General features: G+C 37.5%; 1 pseudogene; it reads right to left on the bottom strand.

Annotated features, from left to right (window-relative positions):
• Window positions 1-412: 412 nt before the first annotated feature.
• LOC119506841 lies at window positions 413-4831 on the bottom strand (annotated as a pseudogene).
• Between the last annotated feature and the right edge of the window lie 923 nt (window positions 4832-5754).

Below are 5754 nucleotides of genomic sequence, written 5' to 3'. Positions count from 1 at the left end.
GCCCAAATATTTGTTTCAGTAGCAAACATTTGTTCTTCCAGAAAATGTTTCCAAAATAGGCTATTACTTTTAAGAGTTTTGGCAACCACGTGGTTTGGGCAGTGAGTTTGACCAACTGTTTTTCCATCTGCTATTCCTGATTCCTATTTGCCAGAAACACTTTAGAGATCCCAGGCCTCCAGGAGAAAAAAAAAAACGAAAGCATGTTTAAACATTTGTTCCACTTAGGTAAATCAACCTAATCAAACATTTATAACAGCCTACATTTAGTACAATCTTACCAAGGGATATTATGCTTTATTTGAAAGATTTTGAAATCATTTGAACTTCCCATAATATTTTCTCTTTTTTTTTCAAAAAAAAAGTTGAATTTATTATTTTACATCGACATAATGTAAGTTAAAGATAACAATCAAGTTGTCCCATGAACTGGAAGGTGACTTATTAATTCCTTTTCATTTCTAAACCTCATCAAACAGTTACTACATTTATGAAGTAAGTCGGCCAAATGCTTGAAATCTGTATGAATGTTAAGATCTTCAATTTGTCCTGTTGAATACTCACAGTACTGACAAAAATGAATCCCTTCAGATGTGAATTTAAATGCTGGCAATAGCCCAGCATATATGAAAAGCCTCCCCACAGTCATCACAAATATTGGGAAAAATTTTAGTATTTTCAATAACACGTCTGTTAACATTTGTATGACCTCTACTCCAAAAACCACATACTTCACATACAAAGAACTTTTTATATTTGTCAAAGTTAATTTTGTTTAAGGGGATGTGCTGTCCATATTCTCCATCGTTATCCTTATCACTCAACTCTATTAATATACATATGTGTTCATTCACCACATGGCTATGCAATTCTTCTGGATCATTTGTTTCATGTCCACAGAACTGACACAGCACTGTTCATCACAGCCGTGATCCTGAAAATGTAGGTAGAGCTCACTGCTTGATGAAAACTGTATATCACACTGCTCACAACAATAGGGGTCATCACTGAAATGCTTGTCTGCAATGTGCTGGTTCAGGTTCTCAAAAATTACCATCTTATAAACAGTATTTACAAATGTAAGGATCCCCATCATGTAGTTGGCATGTTCAGTCAGAAGCATGTTTGTAGGGAAACTTTCCTTGCATACTCAACACACATTTGATTCAGTACATTTATGCTTCAGGATCATATGTTGCTTTAAATCAGAAAAATATTTGCTATTCAACTCACAAAGTTCACATTCATAGATGTCACTGCCGTTAGCTCTCAGTAAAGGCCATTTCTGCTGGGCAGTCACATTCAAAGCTTGGCTCTTGTCAAGAATTTTACAAAGCTTAGCTGGTGGCTCTTCTTCAGTGTGGCCTTAGAGACTCTCAAAAGAATTGCTTCCTGTCTCTATATCATAATCCTCAGAAATCACATGCACTTCTGCAGCAACTGGGACATCTTCTGCAGTGTGAACTTCTATAGGACTCTCCTCTTGAGTTTGTTGGTTGACTGATTCAGGTGAGTCACACTCTTCATCACAAATTTAAATATCCACAGATTTTTCTGTAGAAAAGGCAGTGTGGTCTAGAATTCTAAGAACAGAACTGGGAACCAGGTAGTTCTGATTTCTATTTCTGGCTTTGATTCCATCTGTAAATTTGGGCAAGTCAATTGGATGTCTCTGTATGAGAATCATCTTATGGTAATACAGGAAGCTCTAGGTTCATCTTGACTATTTCCTGTCCCAGTCCTAGAATCAGTCATTTCTCCAAGAAGCCCTCATTCCTTCATTGGAGAATGGTATTAGAAACCAAGATCTTGACACTAGATGTGCTTGCTGCTACTGAGGTGTTGTTTCTTTTAGAGTCTCTCAGATTTGTCATCAAAATATTTAAAGTCTGACTGTCTCATAGAATAGAGTCTATAACAATGATAAGAAAAAACTCCATTTAATCCATCTGCAAGTCTGCTTATTCCAGAGGAATCTGAATAATGAGAAGGGTATAAAGTCTTTTGCTTTTTTCAGAATATTCATTCACATCTTTTTAATTTGGTATAATTCTTAATGCTGGAGTGAGGGAAATGATTTATAGGAAAATGTACATAGACGGTGAAACAAATGCCAGTTGCTCAGGTCCCGCATAGTGGGCGGAGGCACCGAAGCGCAGGTGGAGGGCCCGCGAGGCGACGCAGCGCCCAGCAAACCGGTGGCAAGTGGCGCCGCTCAGGCCCGTGTGCTCCCTAGCACTCTGCCAAGTGGGTTCATAATATTTTCCTTAGCAAGAGAATATATAGCCTTTTAAAAAATGATCTATGGATTAGTACTTAAATAATTAAAGAAAAAATTAGTTCTGTATGTATTTAATTTTTGAATGAGAAAGAACTGGAGAGATAAAAACTTGCTGATTGAATGTCCTCATAACAGTCTAAAATAGCTTGTCTTTACTAGCAAAATAAATGTATATATTCACAAATATAAATAACTGCTCTGTCATTCAAAATTACTAAGTAGGAAGATGAGTATAGTTGCATATTATTTCTAAGATTATTTCAGTCTTCAAACATTTGTGAAACGGGAATAAACATATAAACTAAATATTCATTGAAAATGTATTCTCTTATTTAACTTTGTTAGGATACCTGATTTGACTAGACTAGCTTCATGTTCAAATTAATAAGAAAATGGATTTAAAAAATACATTTGATTAATCAATAAGGCCTTGAAAAGTAGATAATTATGTGGTGGGGGAAAGGAGATTAGGGGTACCTTAATTAATAGGTTCATCAGAGAAGAGGGTGGGTAGTGCTGAATGGAAGTGTAATTGTTGCCCAGTAACTTTTCTGGCCCTCTTAGAGCAATTTTGGGTAATGACCAAATCTCAAGCATGGGCATAAGACTGTATTCATTCTGAATCTCCGTCACTCTGCTGTACCCTCATTCCCTGACTCTATACTTTTACATCATAAATCACCTTGGCCTCCCCTCGTTCAATTTGCTCTCTCCAATTTATTGAATTCAAAGCCCACACTCTAAATTCTAAACCCTGACTCAGCATGCTCTCTTGATTCTAAAGTATCAGTATTTGTGTTATTTTTCTTTCTCCCTTTTTCTTTTCCTTGGGGGTATGTTGGTGTAGAACTATCACATGGAAGGACTGATACTACAATTCAGTTTTGCAGACAGTTCCTTTCAAGTTCTCAATAGGGAAGAATGAAAGAAAGAGTCTCTTATTGGAGTTTTCATGGCCCAATATATACCATACCTCTTCCGCATCTAGGTTCTCAGTCAATTGAGAAGTAAAATATAATCAGGGGATAAAATACCAAATATAATCACAATTATTAATAAAGCTAGATTAGGTGAGAAATTTGATCATGGCTGAGAGCCAAAATCACTAATTTTTGTGCCCCTTGAGTTTAGACCTAGAACAGGAAACTGAAGAAAAGTTCATTTCTGCAGAGTAGATTCTCTTAACCTAGTCACTCCCTGCCTCTGTTAGACCAAACAAGGAAGAAAGAGACAAGTTCTCAGATTCATGAACTTTAGTAAATTAACTTCACCCAATTATAATATAGATGGATCATATCCATTCACTAAACAGATAATTTTTCTAACCCTCATGAGGAGGAGTGGGAGGCTGGGTAAGTTTAAAGGAAATCCCACTTTCTATAAATCAGCATTAGGAAAAAGAATATTTCCAGATTTTGTTCTATCTCCCTAGGCTGAGCCTTGAAGTCTACGGTCTACCTGTGGTTTAGCTGTCCTCCTCATGAGAAAAGAGTGACAGTCCCTCAGGGCAGCCTTGTTCCCACCTTCAAGAAACCTCTTCCTTGGAGCACTGGCCTGAGACTGCTAGCGACAAACTGCTGGTGAAGAATTAACTGCAGAAACCCTGAAATGGTCCAAAGAATGCAAAAATAAAACTGATAAATACAATCAATTCAAGACCAACATCTTTATTCTCTCAATTTTACATCCCAATTGTCTTACTAACTATTTGTGAAAATAACTTCTCCCAATTTTATATCCTAGTCCCCTGGTCAGTTCTCCAAATCCTAGATATGGGAAAAACGTACCTTAAATTCTCCCTGGTCCCTTGGTACTGATGTCCTAGAAGTGTTTTTCTAAACCACTGCCTTTATACCACCCCGTTGTTTCCAATGATCCCAGAACAATATAGGTGGGGTTTCTACAAACCAATTTCACACCGTTCCGTGAGTACAGGCAGTGGAGTGACCAAGGAAGGGTCCAGGTCAGCAAGGTCATTAACAGTGACAGTCTCAGTGACTTGAGTTTTTGCCTTGGAGGAAGGAAAAGAGTTGGTGATTTATTTGTGTTCTATTCAACAGTAAGGGATGAAGAAAAACAAAATGTAGAAAGAAATAAAGAGGCAGAGAGTAAGACGGTAAAGAAGAGAAGAGGAAGTGTTCCTTCTGCTGTCATGTTAAGATGTTCCTGGGACACTTGATCCTGGACTCCACTTGGTTCGAGTCCTGCTATGCCATTTAGATTTCTGAGGCTCCCTATGTTTTCTGAGACACCCTCTCTCTTAGCACCTTTAACAAGCAACAGACAATTTGAAATTTTTTTGCATGTTGTGTACAATTTTATCTGTGTAGAATGCTCCCCAACTTGGCTCAAATTTGACTGTAATTTAGCCTGGGTCTTGGTAGCTGAGCTTTGGGAACAGGTACAGAGTACCTGTAATTTTTTTATAACCTGTCTTCCCACACTTGGGGTACTTTTGCGTTTTTTGGGGATGTTTTGCCGTCTTTATACTCACTTTAATTCACACCATGTATATACCTTATTTGCTAGACTCTTGTCAATCTGAGCCATCCTGCTTTTGAGAAATAATTAGATCCCTAAGTCAAAAGTAAGCAACATGGTCCAGATTTGACCTCTACAAGATTATGATTTATTTTTCTCAGAACCCTCTGATTTCTGGTCTCATAAATTCTATGGAGTTTTGGGAAGACCTACAAGCTGTATATAGTAGGCATAATCTAATGTGTTCTCTTATGACTTTTAGTATTCCAGGGCCACCAGTACAATGGATTTAGGGTTTCAGTAGCCTCTACCCTTGCATAATATCACACTCTGTACACAAATCCAGTGAGTGATAAGTGTATACTCTATTTTCATAAGCAGTGTAAGTCACAAATACTCTTCACTGACAAAAAGTAGTATCCTTTCAACAATTCATAATTCTACTCTACAAGGCTGAGCACCTAAAAAAGCCTACCTCTGGATCTTCCTCTCTCCTGACTGTTTGGGTTAAACTGATGGCTACAGCAGAATTTTACTATGGGAATCAAGTCTTAAACCAGCATAACAGTGGATATCCATTGCTCTTAACTAATGCTTCCAAAACTCACCCACAGTTCTCATAAATATATGAAGGAAGGTGTTAAGGATAAATCAGGTTATGTAATAGCCCAGGATATTGATGACATCCTTCTTAAATCCACATCACAGCAGAAAGGAAATAAATGGACCAGCATTAAAGTGGGCAGCCTACACTGCAACCTTTGTTCATGAATTCATTTCTATAGTTAAAAAATACTCTTTAGGACGTACTAGCCAAAATTCGTTTGCTTCATGTAGTATTGCAAAAGTTCTTGCCAAAGATGGCCTTGAAATAAAACCTGACCAGATGTGCTATTGAGGTCAACATTGGACCCTGTAGATAGCTCATATTCCCATGGTGAAGACATATATACCTGCCTTTTCTTGTTATTCTAATTTCTACTAACCAGTTC

Source organism: Choloepus didactylus, chromosome 12 (assembly GCF_015220235.1).
Source record: "Choloepus didactylus isolate mChoDid1 chromosome 12, mChoDid1.pri, whole genome shotgun sequence".
NCBI classification, from domain to species: Eukaryota; Metazoa; Chordata; class Mammalia; order Pilosa; family Megalonychidae; genus Choloepus; species Choloepus didactylus.
Note: the sequence above shows the minus strand (reverse complement) of the source record. Positions and strands in the feature narration are given on the sequence as shown.